This window comes from Mirounga leonina, unplaced genomic scaffold (assembly GCF_011800145.1).
Source record: "Mirounga leonina isolate KUSES-001 unplaced genomic scaffold, KU_Mleo_1.0 Mir_357, whole genome shotgun sequence".
In the NCBI taxonomy this organism is placed as follows: domain Eukaryota; kingdom Metazoa; phylum Chordata; class Mammalia; order Carnivora; family Phocidae; genus Mirounga; species Mirounga leonina.
Window position 1 is genome coordinate 682,974 of NW_023270702.1, and position 25,297 is coordinate 708,270.

Genomic DNA, 25,297 nt, shown 5'->3' on the forward strand with positions numbered 1-25,297 from the left:
CTTCCAAGTTTGGATTCTCATCACCATTAGAGGAAGTTCTGACGTCGATAGAATTCAACCATAAGTAGAGCGACTGCTTATATTCTACAGCAAAATTGCCCTATTGAGACTGACATACAGTTCAAAACATACTTTGGCAAATTCCATAGTGGACACTGCCATTAAATGTAATAAGATAATGTTCTATTCTTGACATTTGACTTAAACTTATCTCTGAGAAGTGTGTGTGTGTGTGTGTGTGTGTGTGTGTGTTCCTCTAAAATTGCTAATGATACCTAGGGAAAAGGATACAAGGCAGAATGACCCAAGGAAGGGCATTTATCATGTTCATCCTTCAGTCTCCATTCTCTTTCCAGCCTGCTGCAATGAAAGACATGAAAATGGTCGATGTTATAACACTATTGTCCCAGTTGACCTTGATTAAAAATGCCTTCCTGGGTGCCTGGGTGGCTCAGTCATTAAGCGTCTGCCTTCGGCTCAGGTCATGATCCCAGGGTCCTGGGATTCAGCCCCGCATCGGGCTCCCCGCTCAGCAGGAAGCCTGCTTCTCCCTCTCCCCCTCCCCCTGCTTGTGTTCCCTCTCTCCGGTCTCTCTCTCTCTGTCAAATAAACAAATAAAATCTTAAAAAAAATAAAAATAAAAATGCCTTCCTTTTGGAGAAAGTTAAACTGAAGAAGGAGTTGTTGGATCACCAAGATTTTGTGTCTAGCCCTACAGCTATTTAAAAAACACACATCCAGGTGAAAAGTAAAAACTTGGTTTCTAATAAAATCCATGGAATTTGTTCAGGTGAAATGATGACCTGGGAAATTTCCAGATGTTTCAATGTTTCCCTCTTCCACCTGGTGTTTGCCACTGTGCAGAACAGTGTAACATTGTTCTGTGATACTTCTGGTTAGCACTGACTGGCCACAGTTTTGCTTGGGAATGTCAGTAGGATCCACTGATCCCTTGAAGAAATCAATTAGGAATGAAGAGGGAAGAGAAGAAGAAAAGGTAATATCTAATCCTGACTCACTTTCTCATCCAAAATATTGTTAGTCTTCTTTCCAAAGAGAACGAATGACACAGATTTGGCAACTAAGAAAGAAAATAAGGGCAAATTAAAAACATCCAGGGTAATTTGAGCAATCTTTTAAATATCTATACAGAAGAAATGGAAAAACTGAATATGCATTTTTTTAGGGTACATGGAAGAAAGGAGAAAAACAAATAAACCAGTTTTCCCTCCTTTAAAAATGTTTTAAGTCTTTTTGTCTTTTTGGAAACTCCTCCCATTTTCTCTAAAAATCTCCCAGAATAGCAATGAGATGAGCTCCTGTCTGTGATTTTTACCTTCGGTTAAAAGTTTTTCTTTATTCAAGTGCATCAGCACTGAAGAAACAGCCACATTGATAGGCCTTTGCTTTTGCTTTGCATGTCGAAGCTACTTCCTGAAAAATAATTTTTATTCTACTTCGCAGATCTATTCACAGTTGAACGAGTCATACAGCACATAAAATAAAAAGTACACAAGGGAGTGGATGTGTCTGGCTGGGTACCTGTGATGGAATTGGTGAGGTTAGGGTAAACAAACATGAAAATAAAAGCCAATGGGTTTCTATTTTTTTTTTTTTTTAGTCTAAATTATAGACATACCTATTTGTTGTCCTTATCATTTGTTTGTCTCAAATATTTAAATCACGACTTCAAGTAGACCTTAGAGCCTTTTTACTACTGGGTATCCAGAACCGTGGCTGACACAAAGTGGGTGCAAAAAATATTTGCTGACCAAATGCATGCATGAATAAGGATCTCTGCATTTATTCTCTCCCAGTCCTTAAAAAATATCATATGACAGCCCCAGAACCTTGACCAGAGCAAGTATGACTTTTTGAGTCTGGAACTAAACGATTTATTTTGAAAAGTGGGAATGCTTTGCTTGGGGAATTTTAGTTGCACGTAATGTAATAGCTACAGAAATAAAGATTTTTTTTTTTTTTTGCTATCCGGTTTAATTATCTAATTAGGATTCAGTAAGCTATGCAGAGGCAGCCCTTTGGGGCTCATTAAGCCAGCAGGGTTAGAAGTGTTGCAAGTGAAGAAAATACATTTTTGAGTCAAGCCTGTTGTTGCTGAAAAGCCATTTGGTTACTACAGCACGGCTTGCGAAGAGTCTTGGGGCCAGATGGCAGGCAGGTATCCTGGGAGCGAGGCGGTTCCGCAGAGCGGAGGAAGAGCTCCCATTACAGCCCTGGGACACCGCGCCGGGCGGCAGCGGGGCAGGGACGGCGGGGGTCCGCGTGTGGATGCGCAGGGTCACACCAGCTTCACCTTTTGAGCTGGCTGACCCCAGCTTCACTGAAGGAACAATTTGAATCACAACGGCCTTTGGATTGAAATCTTAGCTCCAGTGGAACACGAACCCTTTCCCGTGGCTGCCGCAGCAGGGCTGGCTGCTAAAGCTGGGGATTCCAGCGTTTCGGTCTCCAGGGCCTTCGGATCTAAAGCTTTCTACCAGCTTGAAAGTCTCACGGAGCTGTTAAAAGAAAGAAAGAAAGAAAAAAAATCGAACACACAAAGCCACAGGCCCTTCACATTTAGTTTTGCTGGACAGGGAATCATGCTAATTGGAAAACAGACCTCGAGGCCTGTTTCATAAACTGAGAGAGACTTTTGTTCTTTTTTCCTGTATTTTAAACTTGCGATCGCCGTGCCATGAATTTCACAACCAGGAAACAGAAGAGGTATTTTTGCACCTGGATATAAAATGCTGCAAGTCTCGATAATGCGGCAAGATGCTACTGTCTCACAAAAGGCCAGTTCTGTGATGTCGAGTTACACTTCCAAAATGCAAAACCACTGAGTTGTCAACAAATCTAGTTCCAAATGGCTGGATTCAAAACGAATCTAGACAAGGTTTGTCATTTTGATGTTTCTGACGGCAGGGTATGTAGCTTTATGAGGGCTCTTTTCATCATTCGATATGGTTTTGTATAGTCAGGCTGTTCTTCAAATGAAATGCATTTCCATGTGAATTTATTGGGGTTTGCAGCCCTCCACCTCGCCTGCCCGCCTCCTTGATTTTGGCTCTACTACCTGTTCCTTTTATTGGCTTTTGGCAAGTTGCTGAGGGCATATGTTTTGGACTTTTCTTGCCTAATTTGTGAGATTCTGCTGACATCCAGGAAAGCGCCACAAAAACCTGCTGCTCACATCCAAGCTTATGTGTTTCATGGCAAATCCACTGGTGCTGAGCTCAAGTTTCTTGACGACAGGGCTTATTTATGGAGAAACAGACGTAGGCAGTATTTTGTGGGACCATGCTGTTCTTTTTCTGGGAGTAACGTTTGGCATTTCTACGCAAAAGGGCAAATAGTTTTTAAGCATCTCCTACTTAATGGGTCTCACGGAGGGAGTAAGGTTGTCGCCCCCATCGCCGCTGGTGACTATACCATTTATCCAGCAGGTTCCATACACCGAGCAATCTGCACGGATGCATCACCTCAAAACTGCAAGGGAAATGCTCTTGTACCCCTTTTGAAGATGAAGAAACTGAGGTTAAGCAACTTTCTTAGAGTCTTAGGGAGGGGTGAAGCAGGGTTTTAACCTTCGGACTTTCTGTGTCTAAAGTTTAGATTTTTTTTTTCCCCAAAGAAATCTGGGACACAATGCTGCCCCTTGACTTTTTTTAATAAAGAAAATTTTGTTCTGTCACTTCTGTTCTATTTTATAACAATTAGTAAATATATATCATTTGTAGTCATTGGTGCCATGAGTAATGAGTAAGACCTAGTTCCTGTTCTTTAAGAACTCCCAGACCAGAGCAGTGCTTGTTGACTAGGGGTGATTTTGCCCCTCCAAGGAACAATTCCCAAGGTCTGAAGCCATTTTGAATTGGCAGGATGGGTGGGTGTGTGTGGTGTCTTGTGGGTTGAGGCCAGGAATGTTGTTAAATATCCTACAATGTGTAGACAAAACCCTGCAACAAAGAATTATGTGGCCCTAATGTGTCAATAGTGGTGAGGTTGAGAAACTGTGGTCTAGAAGAAGTGAGACCCTGAAACATGGTGGGATTTATGCTGTAGTTTTAAAGATAGTGGGAAAGAATGTATTATTTATTCAAAATATGTGCTGATGCTCCTTATTGGGACCATCCATGTGGGAGAATTATACATGCCACCCCGTTAATACCAGGCATGGCCATTTGCCTTGTTGACCAATGAAATAAGCATAGAAACTTAGAGTCATTCTGTAGATTTCTTTCCCTTCTCTCACAAGACTCAAATTCCAGCCAAGGACTCCTTCACCTGGAACCTCAAATGAGGACGACACTGAGTAGATATGAAGGCCACTCCCAAGCATCGGTATCATAAGCCACAAGTAAACTTCTGTTGAAAGCACATGAGATTTTGAGTGTGTTCTTTCCTGCAGCATAACGTAGTCCATGCAGGCTGATATAGATGTGGTTATAACGTCAACAGGTGAGGGTGAGACAGGACCGTAGTGAGAGGAAAACCTGGAAGAAAAGACTGGAGCCAGTGTATGGCAGATGACAAAGAATGGATTTTAACTTTGTGTGTGGGTTTTAGTGGGGGTGAGAAAGAAAATTAATGCTGAGAGAGCAGAGGGAAAGTTGATTCAGAAAGGAACAGACACAGCAGGCCAGAAATCAGTTAGGCTAGGATAACAGTAGTCCCAGTGAAAGAAGCAGAAGCCTGAACATGGTGAGTGTCTATAATATAGGTGAACAGTTGGACGCTTATGCAAGTGTGATTTGGAAAGAGAAAACAATTATTGGCCATGAAAATTTACTTGGTATGGACAAGAAGAAGATGATGCAAAGGTGATATCAAGATTCTGAGAGTGATTATCTGGAAAATGGTGTCACACAAGAACATATTTTGGAATAGATGTGATGACTTCCTTTGGGAGTTTATTGAGCTTAGGATAAAATGGGCTGTCCAGTGAGAGATGTTCAGAGGCAATTGGCTGTGAGGGTCTGGACAGTGGGAATCCTGGTGTGATTTATATATTTGGGCATCATCTGCATACGGGTGCAATTTGGGCAACGGTAGCTAGGGATAGTGACTGGAACTGAAAGAAACACTCAAGGAAAAGGAAGTCGGAGTTTGGGCAAAGAACGAGCATGATGGGAAGAATTTCCGGCATTTAAGTAAACAATGCCGCCATGTTGGCTGGTGAAGAGCTATGTTTGGATCGTGCAGAGGTAATTAAGAGTATAAGGAGGCAAATTGATGCCTACTTCTTGGTGCCTAAATGTCTTTGCTATTATTCTGAAGCAGTTAAGCTTTGGTTAAAAAAAAAAAAAAAGTAGTACATCGTTATAAGGGTAAGAATTTGTAAACACTCAAGGTGAAAGTTTAAGTTTGAAGTTTTCCTTAGTGTAAAAATGAAAACTAGAATAACAGTAGCACTTACTGGAAAAAAATTCTTAATTTATACTTGAAAGTTTATAGTTGTAAACTTTATTCTGTCTGTGCTGTGCCTATCAGTTAGAAGTGAGTTTGCTACATTCTTTATTTATTGGTTATATTTTTAGGTAAAGATGTTCTTGATTAAGTCATGATCAGTTATCTTGCTTCTCCGTTTCTGGGCCTCAGGAAAACCTAACTAGCAGACGTTCACTTAACTAAAGGTCTGAGCTTCTTGTCCATGCTGTTCTCCACCTCCTCCCAGGTTCACAGGCAAGACACCCATTAGTCTTAAAGTTTTGCCACGGCAGCTCCATGGATAATATAGGTTGGTGATATGTCATATGCCCCGAGCATAAGTCAGAGCACCACTTATTTTCTCTTTCTCTGGCTGCACACTTCAGTATATTAGGATCCTGGGACACCATGGCAGAGAAATGCTCACCTAATGGTCCACCATCAGCCTGCTGGTGGCTGCAGGAATTACAGACAGAGCACCTGAGAGAAGTCGCAGGGATGCATGTGATTGTCTTAGGGAGAGACAGCATTAAACAGGCTGGTGTTAAATACTACACTTCTCTGTGAAAATAGGACCTGCCCCTCTTCTGAAAGCAACACTAACCAGAGTGATCTCATCTGGAATAATAATTTACTTTCATTCCTCAGCTGCACCAGTCTGTCAGTTTGTATCTACTGTGACGAAAGAGCCGGGGACCTTTCTCAGATTTGGAGAGTTTAGAACACAGTCCTCTTTCAGGACATCTAGTAAATTATCAAATAAGGCCAGTCCTTTGGAGATCTTGCAGTTTCCACCAGAGAAGGCCGTTTCATCTTTTATTTTCTGTGCCTAAGCAATCTTATCACCATCAGTAGAACATCTCCTCTGATTGCACAGTAAATTGGAATTGTGGAGCTAGGTTATGGAGCTTCATGACTCCAGGCCCTGAATTCCCAAGATTCTGCCTCATTTCCTTTTTCAGGGGCCCAGCATCCTCTGCAGCAACCTCTGTTTCTCTTCATGCTTCTGACTGTTCCTTTCCATCTCTTTGGAAGTGTTGTACACATTGTCATGAACATGGCAGCTCACTGGTATTAGTGGGGGACTACTAATATGATCAGCTACTCACTGGAATATATTACAGGGAGCAGCCATCTCAGTCAGCTTTTCCCTATGTGGTATATTTTCCTGTTGATTTCAGATCTTCCAGAGATATAAAGCATTAACCCAAATAACTGTCGTCAGCAGAATAATGTTCAGGAGTGTGGAGGACATATTTTTGAGAAGGCTTCAGACCTCCTTTTAATTATACCACTTTACTGATCAGCAACTTTTCCTCTCCACTCCGTGTGAGGAAAATCATAATTGAATGCCATTTTGATGCGGGTTGAGCAGAGATAAAGCCCTGGCTTATTTTTAGTATTGTTGCATGAAAATTAACAATTAGGGGTAATCAGATGATTTAGCTTTAAACAGTGTTCTACGTTCAAACTCTTCTATTATAATTCATAGTGCAGAAACTCTGAATAATTCACAAGAATCAATTAAGAAAGATGAGAAGCATCAGGGTAGGCCCTGGTGAGGAGGGTGGAGTGCCCCATCTTGTGATTTTCTTACTGATCGTCACTGCTTCTCCCCAGTGGCAGTGTAGTAGGGATGATATGGCAAGTCGCTCTGTGAGTGGTGGTGAGTGATGTACTACTATTATGCTCAGGATGAAACGAGGGAGAATAAAGGTGAAGAGATGAGGAAGAGAAAAATGAGCAGGCTATGGCTCAGACAGCAGAGGGATGTGCCCCTCCTGAAACCATTCAAGAACTGGTCTTGGGTTGGGGAGTAGCTGAAGCCAGGGAGTGGGAGAAGGCCTATGATGAGGGCATCCAATAAACACCAAGAGCAGGGACTGGACGCAGGAGTCCTGCCTGACTCCCTGTATCTGGCTGCTTCGCTATGAGAAGAGATCTGCTCCTTTCCTGCGCTTTGAGATTTTGTGAAGTTCCCGATGAGCATGTGTCTCTGCAGTATTCAGACTCTAAGGTGTCTTTGGTCCTGATGGGCTGTAAGAGAGGCTCAAATCTCTGCTCTTTTGGAGGCCAGAAAGGATGGGAGAAGTGTATACTTCTGTTATCTACAGAATGGGATTAAACGGATGAACTTACTCACCCCGGGGTCTCCCAGGAAGAGAAAAGAACGAGTATTGGGGCCATGTATTTTTTAATTTCACAGCTTGGGCTTTCCACATTCACTCTGTTGTGTTCAAGTGGCACAAAACACCAGTGCTGCAAATATTATGATACAGCTAATGACTCTTCTTACGTGTTTTCTCTTTTCTCAGATCTACGTATGTTCTGGGTCCCTCTTGTGGTGGCTGGGATGGACCAGGCAAGGGTGTCACACCAAAGGGCCTGCGTGGAGGTGTCGGGTCCGCAGGCTAGCTGGATTAGTGAGGCCTTTGCCAATGACGGTAACCACATTCAAGATGAAAGAATTCATATCATGGGTTAAGAGTAAAACAGAGCAGTCTGAGGAAAACTGAAATAATCAGAAAAGAACTTGCCCAGACGTGCACTACCCCATCTAACTGCAAACAGCATCTGTGCTGCCATAATCTGCTCTCCTGGCTACTTCAATAGATGAGTTTCTATGCCCTCAATACAACCAAGCTCTCCACTTTTTCACTAGATCCCATCAACTCTCTATCAAAGGACATCACTCCAGCAATTCTTTCTTCTATCTCGGACCAAGTTTTTACTCTCTACTGGTTTCTAGCAGCAATCACACGTTGTTATTGCCCTCGTTTTAGAAAAAAAATCTTCCCTTGACTCTTCCTCTTTTATCAACTCCCCCTTTTGTAGCAAATATTGAAAATTTCCTGTCTTCCAATTCTATTATCAACCCACTCCAATTTGACTTTGTCCCGGACTATACTACCGAGACTGCTCTTGCCAAGGTCACTCAAGACTTCCCTGGTGCCAAAACCAGGAGTCAATTTTCAGTTTCCATTTTAACCCACCAGCAGCAGATAGAGCTGGTCACATTCTTTCCTCTGAAATACCTTCTTCACTTGACTTCTAAGGTGCCATACTCTCCTAGTGATTTGTCTTACAGGCGAGACTCTCCTTTTCTGTCTTGCTTCTTCTTTCTTTGGTTCTTGACCTCCTACAGAGTACACCAGCATTCAACCTTGATCCTCCTCTCTTCTCGGTCTACACTGACTTCCCTGATGCTGTAATTCAGTCTCATGGCTTACAGTGCCACCTGCATTTTAAAGGCTTCCACATTTATATCGGTAATCCAGATCATGTTGCTCCTCTGCTCAAAACCCTCCAGTGAATTCCCACCTTATGTAGAGTAAAAGCTGAAATCCTTCCCCGGCACTGTTACCTCTCAGAGCTCATTTCCTGCTATCCTTTCTTCTCTTATTCCCTTCTAGGCACACAGTCCTTAGGGCTTTTGCCCTGGAACACTTTTCTCCTATACAACCATGTGGCTAACTTCTTTACTCTTTCACAATTTATTCAAAAGTTATCTTTTCAGTGAGGCCTGCCCTGACAGCACCTCTTAAAATTGTAGCAGACTCCGTTTCCCCAGCACCCTGGAATCCCTTTACACTGTTCTATTTTTATTCCTCCCCCCCATAATATTTATCAACTTTCAACATACCATATAATTTACTCATTTGTAATATCTATTATTTAATGTCTGTTACTTTCTAGAATGTTAGCCCCACAAAGGCACAGATTTTTGTCTGTCTTGTTCACTGATGCTTAAAATGTTTAGAAAAAATTGCTTGGTATGTAGTTGATGATGCATGTATTAAATGAATGAATGTATAAATACTTTCCTTTACTAGGCGGAAGGTTATCACGAGGTCAGAAGCTGGAAAAATCTGAAAGTGGAGGAGCGCAGGTGAAGCAAATGGTCCAGGATGAGGATCACAGACAAGCCTAAGATGGCAGAGCTTTGTTTTATGTTGTGGAGGTGGGTTTGACAGATGTCAGTTACCACAGAGCACTGAAAATCTAGTTTGTTCCCAATTCTGCAGAAGGTGTGGCTTCCAGAATCTCTACTACCTTGATTTCTCCTTTGCATACATTTTAGTTTGTTGGAATCCCTTTAAAAAACATGGTGATCAAAATGAAACACAATATTCCAGATGCACTGAGACCAGCATCCCATTAATGTACATGTTCAGCAATGTAGCCAAAGAGATCGTTAACTTCCCAGGGTTAAATGACACATGACTCAGATTGAGCCTGCTCTCAGCCAAGCCACAAGTTACTTTTATTGATTTTTTTCACATGAACCACACACACAAAATTTGCTCAATTCTATTCTTTTAACCTATGTGTATGACTTATATTTTTTCTATGAAATTTATCTTTTCAGCTTAGATCCATTATTTCAACCTGTCAAGATCTCAATCCAGAATTGTAGTATATCCTCACAAAAAGATTATCAAGGTATTGATAAAATGTTCTGGACAGGGCCCATGGGAAAAATCTGTGCCAAACTATTACAAGCCTTTATTTCCATAATAACAGTATCTGTTTAATACTCAGGATATATAGGTTTAAACTGGCTATTTCTTAATGTTGCCCACAAAATTGTTACTGAATACTTTTTCAGATGCTTTGCTGAAATTCAAATGTCCTGTGCTTGCTGGATTTTGCTGATTTTCCAGTCTAGCGATTTTACCAAAAGAGAAAACCAGGCCGGTTTGGCATAGTTTTATTAGATAAGCCTATTTTGGCTCTTCATGAGCCCATTAGATGAGGTCACAAACCATCTTTTATTAATTCTGTCTTGAGGTCAGGCTTACTCTTTGTAATTTGAAGATTTGATTTTCTCCATCACAGTGACATCTTATCTCTGTTTATTTTCTGACTTATATTTGTAAGGAACCATTCTTTATAAACTAGTCCTTCTGGATGGGTGGTCCTTGTCATTTAAAAATATGAAAAATTATAATATATGAAATCTTATCATACAGATTTGAGTGCTGTCTTTCTTTTCCTGTTTTGCTTGGCTCTCTTCTCTCCTTACCCTCCTCTTCCACTTACATTGTTGATTCTGTATTAACACCTACTGTACATATTATATTTTTCCTGTATTTTAGCACACCCATATAATCGTAGGTGACCTTTATGAACTCTTAGCTTATTTCAAAGACAATCGGCTTGACTATCCTTCTGTGAGAGATGATATTACCCACAAAACTATCCCTGAAGCATCTGTTTTGTACTTTGAAACTCCAACCTAAAAGTAATAGAATAATTCATTTGTCCTTTCATTCAGTAAGATTTGCTGAGCTTCTCCCATGTACCAGGCACTGTGATAGGTTGTGCAGGAAGTCCCAACCTTTCCAAGGTGTTTTGCTTAATCCATCTCTCTCTCTTTTCTTTTGCCTGGGGCGGGGGTGGGGGGCGGGGGTGGGGAGCTCTCCTGGTTAGGAGGCTTTTGTAATGTACTGAATGTTTGCATCCTTCCCAAATTCATATGTTGAAGCCCTACCTGCCAGTGTGGCTGAATTTAGAGAGAGGCCCTCTAAGAAAATAAAGTTAAATGAGGTTGTAAGGGCAGAGCACTGATCCTGATAGGGTTACTATCCTTTAAGGATACTAATACTAATACTAATACTGAGGATACTTCCCCAGAGGAAGATAGAGCCTGTTGGCTGAGAGCCTCAGAGTGCCACAGATTTTTACCACAATTTTTTTTCTTTGTGGAGATGGGCTTGGGGTGATGAACAAGAGCATATTCTGCAGTATAGAGGGAAAATATCTTGATTTAATAACATTAAAGATTATAAGTATTCATTATCTGAATATTGTTACTTGTGTGGCCCACTTTCTCTCAAGACTCAACCATGCAGATTCCCACTATAATATTTAGCAATATTAAATATTAGGGTGAGTATTATGAGCTGAGTTGTGTTCCCTTTCCCAAACCTTCTAGTACCTCAGAGTGTGACTGTATTTGGAGATAGGACCTTTAAAGAGGTGAAGAGGTGAGTAAGTTAAAATTGGGTCATTAGTGTGGGTCCTAATCCAACCTGATGGGTGTCCTGAGAGGAAGAGGATTTTAGGATGCGAGACACCAGACATGTGCCCACAGAGGAGAGACTGAGTGAGGACACAGGGAAAAGAGGGCTACCTGCAAGTCAAGGAGAGAGGACTCAAGAGAAAGCCAGGCTGTCGACACCTTGATTGTGGATGTCCAGTCTCCACAATTGTGGGAAATACACATCAGTTGTTTAAGCCACTCAGTCGGTGGTATTGCATTATGGCAACCCTAGCAAATTCATAAGGACTGGATATAAACTTGGTGTTTGTTTGTTTTTCAATTTTCCCTTTTCCTCATGTTCTGTAGCTACTGCAAGTACCTGTGGTCTCTTTGCTATTTAGAAAAATTCTTCCGGTACTATAGCGTAGTATCATTTCTATGAATATTAAGTACTGGCAAATTCACACGAAGACCATGATTCTCTGCTAACCAAAAAGCTGGTCATCATGGGGTTAACCAGGCTTTTTTTTTTTTTTTTTTTTAGATTTTATTTATTCATTTGATGGAGAGAGAGACACAGCGAGAGAGGGAACACAAGCAGGGGGAGTGGGAGAGGGAGAAGCAGGCTTCCCGCTGAGCTGGGAGCCCAATGTGGGGCCTGATCCCAGGGCCCTGGGATCACGACCTGAGCCGAAGGCAGACGCTTAATGACGGAGCCACCCAGGCGCCCCTTAACCAGGCATTTTAAAAAACATGTAGAATACACCACTCTGTCTATTAAAAAACTGTTCTTCCAAGACAATGAATAACCTTGCCTAGGACACACTCTGAAAGCACTTTTCATTTATTATGAAGTTTAATGTTATATTTGCTTGAATTTTCCTTCCAAGTTCTGCCTGTGACATTCTCCATCTCCTTTTTATAAGGACAAAATAGAAGTGTACTCATCCAGATGGTAGGAGGTTGGTAGGAACAGACCTTAGAATGAGCCTTAACACTTAAAGCCATGCTCAGTCTTCAAGGCCAAGGTGACTCAATGTAGCATGCAGAGAGATGAAGCTGGGGTCTGGGCTCATGCCATGCAGTATTTAAAATAAATAAATAAATAAAGGGACAGAGACGGGAAGTAGCTGGAGTGACTCAGAACTTATTCCCTGGAGCTCGAATCTCCTTGAGGTTCCTTAGCTAAATTCCCACACTTAGTGTATTTTATGGAACCAGCTTCTAATCTGTTCCTTGCTTTACCACGGAAGCCTTTGCTCCACAGCTGGGGCTCATTTGGTTTGGATTTGTATCTAGAAAATTGCTGTCAGTAAGAATCTTTAGGAGCTAATTGGTGAAAGTGACCTAAAAAAGGGAACCCCAGAAAGGAACCAGAAAGACTGAATTTTCATCCGTTCTTCCCCCAAGAATTTGTATTACCCTTTGCCAGGGAGCAACTAGCTTTGAAGTTGGAGTAATCTCTTTTATTTAAAAGCTAAAAACCACCTTAGATGAAACACCATCAAACAAAAGTATGTTTCTCAGTCCTGCAGTTGAGTATGGAGTGGCTAGTGCTTGCGATTCAAAGTCCCATTTGGACACACTTCAAAGAGGGACTCCAGGCAGAACTGCCAAAACTCCGCCAGCACCAGGACATACAGATTTCCAGTCACTGGGGCCTGAGCTCAGTTCCTGCATCTGAGGAGGATCGTAATTGCTGTCCTTTTAATCTAGTTTGCAGCCTGTCAAATGGAGGCCACTTCACAGCAGGACCCATAGGTTCACAATAATAAGAGCAAAGTTTATAATGATTTGATTTCCTTAAAAAATTTTTTTGCAGTGAAACTGGGGCTTAACACAAGTGCAGGTATTTAAAATCGAATAAAGGACTTCAGGAGTAGCTCAGATGATGGAAAAGCAATTCTGGCATCTACGAACTAGTAGTGGACCAGGTATAATAGTTGTGAATATCAGCTTACAAACTAAGGTGTACCTACATATAATTTTTCTATATTTCTATAACAACCAGTTTTTTATCTCTAGATCCCATTCCATGAAGGTGGAGTAACTTGATCTCAGTCTCTTCAGTGTCTTCAAGTCCTAATGGTGGCTCAAGGTCATCTGTACAGATTTCTCAAATAGGAAGTTTTGGAGTATCCATTATCCTGTAGAGACTTGGCCATGTGCCTAAATGACTTGCCATCTTGATGCTTCTGTACCTACCTAACCCCCTGGCTCCAGCAGCTCTGTTTACGACTTGCACTGTGGAGTCTGGGACACAAGAATCATTAGGCCACTTGACACAGGGCATGTGAGGCTCACCGTGGGTCTCGACCAGCCTTTCAGCCAGTACCTCCCCAGGGTCCTGCCACTTCCCTGAGGCTCTACCAGGTGAGCATTGGTTCTTCTGCTTCTGGAGTTCTCGTACCTCTTTTGGTTTGGCCACATTTCAGGGACAGAGTAAATGTCCTCTCTAGACTCACCGATGTTTATAACCTCATCGTTTTGCCACCAACTGTCTTTTTCTGCCCCCAGCCAGGGGGACATTTTCTACATTTGATGTAGAGGTGAAGCATTGTGAGAAACTCTACTGTCCTCAATCTCCCTGGGTTGGGCAACCCAACGTTCCTCACTTCTCTTGCTCCCAAACATTTCTCTCTATCACCAGTTCTTTCTACATCTAAAGACTTTGTCTTTGGAAACAATATCTTGGAAGATATTTCTTGTTGTTTGCTCTTTTGTTATGATATATCCTTCCCCTAGGGCAAGAAGTGTAGGGTTTGTAGGAATTGGGGTGAGGGTGAGGGAAGTAAGATGCAGAGAAGGGGCAATGAGGAAATTTTTAGGAAAAAATAGTATTGACTAACATTTCAAAAATATGATTGTACCTTAGTAGCTTCCTATTGATATATCAGAGCCCCCAAGTGACTACCCTTGGATAATGCTTGGCAACCATATCTCATCTTCTACTTGTAATTTAGACACTTTCCTTGTCTATTCTGCTGTTTGTGCCTCTGAACATACTCACCCCACCCTTATGCTCTATTGATCTTAAGCAATTCTTTGGCTGGACAACCAAAAAGCCTCGTGCTCTAAAATTTCTTTCCACACACATGCCTTCCCATTCTTGAAGTCCTTCCTAACCAATCCCCAATGGCTAGAGTGGGCCCCCCTGCCATTCACTTTTCTTGTACCCTATCATTCCCCTCTCATAGCACACACATGTCAGAATAGTGATTATTTAGGGCACCTGGGTGGCTCAGTTGGTTGGGCGACTGCCTTCGGCTCGGGTCATGATCCTGGAGTCCCGGGATTGAGTCCTGCATCGGGCTCCCTGCTCGGCAGGGAGTCTGCTTCTCCCTCTGACCCTCCTCCCTCTCACGCTCTCTGTCTTTCATTCTCTCTCTCTCAAATAAATAAAATCTTTAAAAAAAAAAGAATAGTGATTATTTAATCATGCTATTATTTGCTAACTATTCATCTTGTCCACTATGAAGATAGGAGCACTTCCTTTTTTTTTTTTTATTACCATGTAATGTATTATTTGTTTCAGACTGTGATTCATCAGTCTTACACAATTCACAGCACTCACCATAGCACATACCCTCCCCAATGTCCATCACCCAGCCACCCCATCCCTTCCACCCCCCTCCACACCAGCAACCCTTAGTTTGTTTCCTGAGATTAAGAGTCTCTTATGGTTCGTCTCCCTCTCTGGTTTCATCTTGTTTCATTTTTCCCTCCCTTCCCCTATGATCCTGTCTTGTTTCTCAGATTCTTCATATCAGTGAGATCATATGATACTTATCTTTCTCTGATTGACTTATTTCGCTTAGCATAATACCCTCTAGTTCCATCCACGTCATTGCAAATGGCAAGATTTCATTTTTTGATGGCTATATAATATTCCATTGTATATATATACCACATCTTCTTTATCCATTCATCTGTTGATGGACATCTAGGCTCTTTCCATAGACTGGCTATCGTGGACATTGCTGCTATAAACATTGGGGCTCATGTGCCCCTTTGGATCATTACATTTGTATCTTTGGGGTAAATACCCAGTAGTGCAATTGCTGGGTCATAGGGTAGCTCTATTTTCGACTTTTTGAGGAACCTCCATACTGTTTTCCAGAATGGTTGCACCAGTTTGCATTCCCACCAACAGTGTAGGAAGGTTCCCCTTTCTCTGCATCCTTGCCAACATCTGTCATTTCCTGACTTGTTAATGTTAGCCATTCTGATTGGTGTGAGGTGGTATCTCATTGAGGTTTTTTTTTTTTTGAAGATTTTTTTTTTTTATTTATTTATTCAAGAGAGAGAGAATGAGAGACAGAGAGCATGAGAGGGAGGAGGGTCAGAGGGAGAAGCAGACTCCCTGCCGAGCAGGGAGCCCGATGCGGGACTCGATCCCGGGACTCCAGGATCATGACCTGAGCCGAAGGCAGTCGCTTAACCAACTGAGCCACCCAGGCGCCCTCTCATTGAGATTTTGATTTGTATTTCCCTGATGCCAAGTAATGTGGAGCACTTTTTCATGTGTCTGTTGGCCATTTGGTTGTCTTCTTTGCAGAAATGTCTGTTCATGTCTTCTGCCCATTTATTGATTGAATTATTTGTTCTTTGGGTGTTGAGTTTGATAAGATCTTTATAGATTTTGGATACTAACCTTTTATCTGATATGTCATTTGCAAATATCTTCTTCTATTCTGTCAGTTGTCTTTTGGTTTTGTTGACTGTTTCCTTTGCTGTGCAAAAGCTTTTTATCTTGATGAAGTCCCAGTAGTTCATTTTTGCCCTTGCTTCCCTTGCCTTTGGCACTGTTCCTAGGAAGAAGTTGCTGCAGCTGAGGTCGAAGAGATTGCTGTCTGTGTTCTCCTCAAGGATTTTGATGGATTCCTGTCTCACATTTAGGTCTTTCATCCATTTTGAGTCTATTTTTGTGTGTGGTGTAAGGAAATGGTCCAGTTTCATTCTTCTGCATGTGGCTGTCCAATTTTCCCAACACCATTTGTTGAAGAGACTGTCTTTTTTCCATTGGACATTCTTTCCTGTTTTGTCAAAGATTAGTTGACCATAATGTTGAGGGTCTTTTCCTGGGCTCTGTATTCTGAGGAACCCTTCTTTCTTGTTCACTGCAGTTCCCATAGCACTTGGCATCTAGCAAGTATGTAATAAATATTTATTAGCAAATGAATTAATGAATATTAAAGCAGCTAGATGTTGAGGAGAGGGGAACAGAGGACCAAATTTGAGTTCCTACTATTCCAGGCACTTTCACATAAACCTTATCTGTATCCTCACCTCAGTCCTCTGAAAAAAACTTCATTACCCCTGTTTTGTAGTAAGGTTTCTGAGGTTCCAAGAATTGAGGAAGGTTATTTCCAAGATTATTCATTCAATAACTGAAAAAGGGCAAATATTTCGTTGATTTCCTACTTAGCCTGTGTTATCCTTAGCATGTGGCTTGTCTTTGAAAATAACTTCAAAACTTCTATGAATAACTGATATCTTACCAAGTGGTATTTGCCTTTTTGTTTTTGAGTAGAATGGGTCTTTAGTCAGGTGAGTGCTCTGTAGAAAATTTTAGGCAGATCATGGTGACAGAGTTGGTTGGAAATCCTTCCTTAAGTTATTTACATAGAGATGTACCTGTTTTCTGCCCGCTGCCTTCCTGTCTTCTAAATACTAGACCTGTTTCATTTCAAATACTGCATTCATTCCATTTTTAGGGTCTTGTTTTCAGAATATGAGTTTGGAATTGGGGATAGAGCATCTACACTGTGCAAAACATTAAAACAAGGCAGAATAAAAACAAAACAAAAGGAACACATTTCTATTATAGTAGCTTATACTGTCAAATGTAAGAAACATGTGACAACATAAATAATTAGCACAAGAAAGATATAATGAATTTGGGGGCTTAAAAATGCATCAGGGCAAGGAGTGAGTGGCTGAGGAAGATCAACACAGATAGGGCATTAGAAGGATTCTTGGGGATGAGGAGATTTGGGCTGATCCTTGAATGAAGCTTGGCATTTCTACAGACAGATAAAAGGTGATCACAGGGAGAGTGGACATTCCAAGAAAACCAAGTGGTTTATTCTGGCTCTAGATCTCCAGTTTAGAGAACTTCCGAGAAGTACAGGCAGCCCCAGTGTCAGCTTACAAGCTGGAATATAACACATGGGGTTTGAGTTTCTCTGAGGTTTGAGTGTGTCAAGGCCAGCTTAGGTGTTCCTCGAACAGAGCCAAACTCTAGATTAGTTTCAGAGCGCTCCTGATCTCCTGGAAATGCTCCTGACCACAAGACCAGTCTTTGGGTCTGAGCAGATGAGGAGATCAGGAAGCCCCTCCCAGCATGCCTCCCACCCACTCCAGATGGAGTTAATAATTTCCTTGCCCCAGCAACCTCTGCAACTCTTGCTCACCTCCCTCGCTGTAGTCATCACATTGCTTGCTTTGTTTGCAGGGTTGTCTTGCCTCCATGCTCTGAACTCCTTGAGAGCAAGGCTCTGTTTTATGCTCAGTGGCCCCAGGAGTCTTACTTTTCTAGCACTTAGCTGAGGAGGGACTCAATTAATTGAGGGCAAATGAAGAGACACAGCTGCCAACCCCAACTCCCTGCTAGTCTTTACAGAAGCAGTGGGTTTTTATATAGGTTGTTATGAATCTCATCCAGCTTTATGAATTAGATATTCTTCAAAGAAATTATTTGAGTATAGTTGACATACAGTGTTACATTGGTTTCAGTCATACAACATAGTAATTCAATTCCTCTATATGTTATGCTCTACTCACCACAGGTGTAGCTACCATCTGTCACCATATAACACTATTAGAATATCATTGACTGTATTCCCTCACTGTACCTTTTTAGATATTCTTATATTACTATTTGACAGATGAAAGAATAGAGGCTGAGTGATTAAATGATCAGCTTGCATTGTTAATTAAGTGCATCTTATTAGACCTGAATTCCATTTTTTCTTTTCTTTTTTCTTTCTTTCCTTTTTTTTTTTTTTTTTTTTTTGGTAGCAAATATTGTGCTTTGCCTTAGAGAGTTAGTTTCAGATCTATGTTTAGGAAGAGGAGGAAATTCTGAAGAAAAATTTGATGAGACTCACGAAACTCCCTAATTACATCTATGTCACCCACTATTTGCCGTGAATTCAGAAACGCCCTTTTTAAGAATTGTATTAGCATGATCTTCACAAGATTCCTTTTAAATTTCATACATTTTCTGACAGCAGTTACTGATAATAGAGCTTACATGATGAGGGTCAGTTATTTTTCCAATAAAAATAATAAACACTTGATTATTGCTTTCCTAAGTGATACAAATTTTATTTTATTTTTTTAAAGATTTAATTTATTTATTTGGCAGAGAGAGACACAGCGAGAGCAGGAACACCAGCAGGGGGAGTGGGAGAGGGAGAAGCAGGCTTCCCGCCGAGCAGGGAGCCCGATGTGGGGCTCGATCCCAGGACCCCGGGATCATGACCTGAGCCGAAGGCAGATGCTTAACGATCGAGTCACCCAGGTGTCCCATGTTTTTATGTTATTTTATTTCATTTTTTTAAAAGACTTTATTTATTTATTTGACAGAGAGAGACACAGCGAGAGAGGGAACACAAGCGGGGGGAGTGGGAGAGGGAGAAGCAGGCTTCCTGCCCAGCAGAGAGCCCGATGAGGGGCTCGATCCCAGGACGCTGGGATCATGACCTGAGCAGAAGGCAGACGCTTAATCACTGAGCCACCCAGGCGCCCCTATATATTTTATTTTAATTAGTCTTCACAACAACCTAATGAGACAGATACTACCGAAGTCCTCATTTTATAGACAAGGAAACTGAGGCAAATGTAGATTAAGCAACTTTACAGTAATGACACAGTAAGTGGCAGAGCTAGTATCCCAGCCCAGTAGCCATCTAACGTCATCAAATATTTATTGAGGATCTGCTCTATACCTCATACCACCTGTGCTGAGACAGTGATGCATGAAGCAGACGAGTTTCTGTCTTCATGGAGCTTTTATTCTAGAAGTGAATGACAGGCTGTAAACCAATAAATAAATATGATCAGACAATGATAAAATCAAATAGCTAGGGTAACGTGATAAAATCTGACCAGGTTAAAGGAGCGTGGCTACTGTAGATAACATGGCAGGGAAGGGGGTGACGGTTGAAGCGGGATGTGAAGAGGGAGAAGGTGTTGCCTATCCAAAGTTCTATGGGAAGGGAACAGGGAAGAGCGTGTTCCTTCTGACTGGAGCTGGGGACAGAGTTGTGCAAGGGAAAGAGACAGGGGCGAGGCCATCCTGTATAAGTTATGGTAAGAGTGAATTTATTCAAAGTACAGTGGGGAGAGTTTTCCACAGGGGAGTCGAGCCAATCTGATCTATGTTTTATACACGTCACTCTGGGTTTTTTAAAATTGTTACTTGTTTTATTTCTAAATACCTTTCCACAGAAGAAAAACTTACCTTTGAGGTCAGGAAATGTACAGTATCTTTTCTTTGTATCTCATACAATACAGAACACAAGGCAATCATGGAACAGATGCTCAACATGTAGTAGGAGCTAATAAAATCCCTACTTCATAGGTTTACTGTGAAGATGAAATGAGTTAATGCGTGCATAATGCTTGGAATAGTGCCTGGCACGTGGCCAGAGAGCAGTAGGTGTTTACTGTGACTACTACCTCTGTTGTAGCTCTCTTTGATTAAACGTCTTGCACATATTCCTATGTGTTGAAAAGATGATGAAATTTGACCGGCTAACCCAATTTGAAGTTCCTTGGCCGTGTGACTCTGTTTTGATCAGGGTCATCCACAGTTGGTGTAGATGTGGGAGTAGGGAGAGCAGTGGGGAGGCCATAGCACGGTGTTGGCCAGCAGGCTGGCTCCTGGGGTGAGCATGGTGGCTGCAGGGATGGAGAGGAGGGAGTCATGTTGGAAATATTGTGGAGGCTGAGCCTGTAACTCTTATTGGTGGTCTAGGAGTGAAAGGGAGGAAAGTAGGATGACTCCTATATTTTACTTTACTTAAACTGTTTGAATCTTTGTGTCATTTTACTGAGTTGGGGAAGGACTGAGGGAGGAACTAGTCTGAGAAGTGAGCTGGAATTCAAGAATTTTTGTTTGAAATGTGATTTTGAATTTCTTTTACATCTTCATCTGGAGTATTCAGGAAGCAATTGTATATGGACTCAGGAGCTCAGGGGTTGTCCATGAGAAACAGAAGCTTCTAGACAGCCAGATTTGATAACGTCACCATTGAACTTTTGTGGTTTCAACATTTCTGCTCGAGAGGAGAATCCACTTCTGCAAACATATGCCTTGACATTGAAAGGTTCCATTCTTATCAAAACAAGTGGGCAATAATGCGCACCACCACTTCAGAGTGGCAGTAATGTTAATTAGGAAAAATACAGAGGAAACAGGCCATACTCAGTTGAGAGATAAAAATTGCAGATGTGTGTGCATGCGCTGTAAGCAAGCTTACACCATTTCTGGGAAAGCAGGTCATAACAAGGATTGTCTAGCAGAAGTCAAGAAAGCTTCTTAACAATGAGCCTGCTGAAGATATTGCTGTTAAAATCTGAACTTTGAGCAAATACAGAGACAATGACTAGTAATACAAATACAAAGATGCACCTCATTCTATAGCAGAGTGGTCTAGCACAGGAGAACATGATGTTGCGCAGATTAGCAGGATGTGATAATACAAAGGGAAGCTGAATTCACACCAAATCAGAACAGAAACCACTCTCTCAGCCCTATCTAACAAAGGATTTTCACCAACTTGTGGTGATGAGGAGCTGGAAATTTCTATCAGAATTCCCACTGTACATCCTTTATATATATTTTTAAGATTTTGCTTATTTATTTGACAGGGAGAGAGAAAGGAGAGGGAACAGCAGAGGGAGAGGGGAGAAGCAGACTCCCCACTGAGCAGGGAACCTGATATGGGCTGGCTCCCAGGACCCTAAGATCATGACCTGAGCCAAAAGCAGACATTTAACCAACTGAGCCACCCAGGCACCCGATCCTTTATAATTTTTTGAGTGTCTAAGTTAACTGTATAATAAAATAAAAATATATCTAATTCTAGTTTTGGTTCAATCTTTTAAACTAATCTATTTTTATTTTCTTACTAAGTCCGAGATAAAGAGAACACCCAGATTTCATTAGTGCCCTGCTGGCTATCACAGTTAAGATTCTGGTATCTGCAGGGTGAGCAGAACCAGTTAGCCGAACCTCCTACATGTTGCTGTGTTAGTTAGGTTAATTCCTTCCTGGATCTGGTACCAGTTTCAAGTAACACCTTAAAACATGAGGACACATAAGCTGGCTATATTTCCTATCTGAAATTTAGCAAAGAACAGTGCTAAGCAAGTGGGACCTAGCCTAGGCGGATTTTGCACTGGTAGGAGGGGATGTGCAAAGGTATGGAGCAATCAGCCCTTCTAAGGAAAAATGGCCCCGGGTGGTCCGTCTTAGCTGCTGGGGGAGAAGATCTCCACCTCTATTACTGGACTCAAATCAATCTATCCTCCATAATTACAAAACCCAGCTATTATCCCTTTAGACATTGCCCAAGTCCCTAAATTGCTCAGGAAGTCAAGCAGAATTATTCATCCTTGTCAGTTAATGTTTACGGCTCATTCCCTGTATGCTGGCCATTTCACTGACTAGGCAACTTGCTGTGAACCATGCTCCCTGGGATGTTGAGAATTAATGGAGCAAGACAGAGGATTTGGCAAATTTGGCTCCCTGTGGATATTCTGTGTTTTCCAGGGAGTTAAGAACTGCTGGGACAATGACTAAGCCAGAAGCTCATCTTTCACAGAGTTCTACTTGGTTTCTGTTATTTTATACCACTAATCGTGCCCTGTGTTTGTGGAGTGTTTATTTGTCTACCTACATGCCCATGAACCAGATATGAGAAAATGTATCACAAAGCCCATTTGACAAAGAAACAAAACTGGAACTCCTGTTAGGCCTTATCAAATGCATTCATGAAAGCATGTGGACATATTTAAGGGACACATTTAGATATTAACAAGAAATTCACCCCTAAATCATATAAAAAGATATCAAGGAATGATACAGTTGGGTGTTTCTTAAATGATTTTTAAATCTTAGAACGCTTTCTTCAATTGAAAATTTACGTGGAAGCCAAATGTATAGAGTAAAGCTTAAGAAGGCAGGGTGAGGGCTCTGTCTTTCCTAACCTCCCCTGAGGCACTTCCACTAACTGGAGAGGTTGGGCAGGATCATTCTGCACATCTAGCTCCCTGAGGAACACTAGGGTGATTGTCCAAGGTCACTTCATAAATAACTTAAGTAATTATAGTTAGAACTTGGTTCTACTGACTCTGGATCCATTGTACTGCACATTAAGAATCAATGTTTCACACTCAAAAATTTTGTGGAATCAGTGAATAAAGGACTGTATAGTTATTGCTGTTGTTTTTGTTTAAATCTTCCTCATTTTCAAAAAGGAGTTAGATAGTTAGAAGGTGCCACATGGTTTTATAACTTGGCCTTTTCTGCCTGGCTGTTGGGAAAAGTCCAGCTTTCTTAACTAAGGACACGAGTTCCTCCAGTCTGCTTGAGCGTTGTCTCTTTAGACTACTGACAACTCCACGGTCCACCCACCTGACACGTCAGATCCTCAGGGTCTTATGCTGACCTCTTCTCTCCCCCTGGAACCCACATGTCTTGGTTGGTACAGACTCTTCTCCCAATGCCCTCTTCCCGTGTCTCTTGCCACTGATACCCGAGCATCTCAACTCTTTCTATTTCAGATGCCCTTCTGCTCTCATCTTCCTTCTGCTACTTCTCCGACAAGCACTTGTCTGAGAGTGCCTGTTATTCATGTTAGTTATTGTGTGTCTATCTCTTTCCTTCTCAGTTGTGAATTGCTAGAGAGATCTGGAAACATATTCATATTTCTAGCTTCGGTTAAATCCCTGACCATATCCAAGGCCCCAAAACTGTTAGTCCAATAGAATTGCATAAAATATATTGAAATAGTCTTACTTTCAAGTTTTGATTACATGTGACAATGGAAGTCCAAGATGGTCAGTAGGGATAACCCCAATTATGAGAGTGCTATTAAAACATGAGGCTTTGGAATTTTAAAGATTTATTCAATTATTTGAGAGAGAGAGAAAGGGGAGGAGGGGCAGAGGGAGAGGGAGAGAAGAACACTCCCTGCTGAGCATGGAGCCTGACCTGGGGCTCGATCTCACAACCCTGAGATCATGACCTGAGCCGAAATCAAGAGCCAGCTGCTTAAACGACTGAGCTACCCACGTGCCCCTGGAATTTTATATTTACAGGTAAATGTAGGGATATTCAATATTCAAGGAATTGAACACTATGGAAAATGTTACCTTAATTTTGATTATGTAGGACTTGAGTTGTTCAGCCTGCTTCTGTAGTTCTCTGTTACATTCTTCCCAGTTTTTTATTCTTTTTGGAGTAGTAACATCTCAGTGGATATATAATTGCATGGTTAGAAAAAACATCCTTTTTTATTTAAAAAAAATTCTCGAACTGTTTTTCTGACTTAGTTTTTCTAGAAATTATGAAGGTATTGATAGTTAATTTATTTTATATATATAAATATATACAATATATATTCTATCTATTTACCTATCTGTCTGTCTCTAAAAGATAGGAGCAGGTTTGAAAAGACTGTCGTTTTGGCTTCTGCTCGATTATAGACTTTAGTAGAAGAAGAGTTACCCATGTTGTTGGATCTGCTGGAATAATCTTTCAAAACATTTTTACTTGGGGTGCCTGGGTGGCTCAGCCGGTTAAGCGTCTGACTCTTGATTTCGGCTCAGGTCATGATCTCAGGGTCCTGAGATTGAGCCCCACGTCAGGCTCCCCACTCATCGGGGAGTCTGCTTGAGATTTCACTCCCTCTCTCTCTCTCCCTCTCTCTCCCCGTCTGCTCCTCCCCCTGTTTGCGTGCTCTCTCTCTCTCTCCCTCTCTCTCAAAATAAATAAATAAATCTTAAAAAATTTTCTACTTGTAAAAAAAGGCCATGTGATATTATAATCAAGTGCATGAACTTTGGAGTTAGGCTACCTGGGTTTGAGTCACAATTCTCCTCTCAACTGTGTAAGTGAGGGCAAGTTGTTTTAACTTTCTGTTTCCTTGATTATAAAATGGGGGTAATAATAGTACTTACCTCCTAGAGGTGCTATAAAGACTAAAATGAAGTAACATGTCAAGTACTTATAATGGTACCTAGTACAAGTTCTAAGTACCAGTTTTATAAGTACTAGTTGTTATTTTGTTCTAGAACCCTCTTCTCATTCTTTCTCCTACCCCCTCGCCACCCCTGACATGCTCTTTGATCCGTTCTTGAGCATTAGTTATATGGCTGAGATGAGCATGAGTAAACACAGGCATATACACACCTCAAAGAACACCGCATACACACTTCGGTAGAGGAGGTGTTAATGGCATGAGAAAGTTCTTACACCAAGGATTTTATGAAGGTGTTAATGGCCTTGTTCATAACTGAGAGTAGAATATATGGAGGACTGATTAGAAATGCAGTCACTGCATTAAATACATTTTCAGATAATATAGGATGGGCTTTACCATAGGCAACTTTAGTGTATTATTAAAGTATGGGCAGAGCTGTATATCTCAAAAAGCCATTCTAGACTGAGAAGTTTGCTGATGTTAAAGAAGTACAAATATATGCAATTAATGGATGAACCATGGGGGAGAAGTGTTTGCTGACTCAACCCAATATCCCGCTCCATCTGATTGATATTATTTACAGCTCTTTGGGAAAAAAGGCCTCCCGCATGCCTTGAGGTGGTTTTAATGATCCCATTGCTTGCCATCAGTCTGCATA

General features: G+C 41.4%; 2 long non-coding RNA genes across 2 annotated transcripts; one reads left to right on the top strand and one right to left on the bottom strand.

Annotated features, from left to right (window-relative positions):
• Positions 1-240: 240 nt before the first annotated feature.
• LOC118027038 lies at positions 241-2,495 on the bottom strand. Its single transcript, XR_004683735.1, has 3 exons — positions 2,407-2,495; positions 1,020-1,081; positions 241-360 (listed from the first exon to the last, which is right to left on the bottom strand). It is a non-coding gene; the product is annotated as an uncharacterized LOC118027038 (long non-coding RNA).
• Positions 2,496-2,807: 312 nt separating this feature from the next.
• LOC118027040 lies at positions 2,808-3,697 on the top strand. The gene is made up of 2 exons (XR_004683736.1): positions 2,808-2,899; positions 3,447-3,697. It is a non-coding gene; the product is annotated as an uncharacterized LOC118027040 (long non-coding RNA).
• Positions 3,698-25,297: the final 21,600 nt, after the last annotated feature.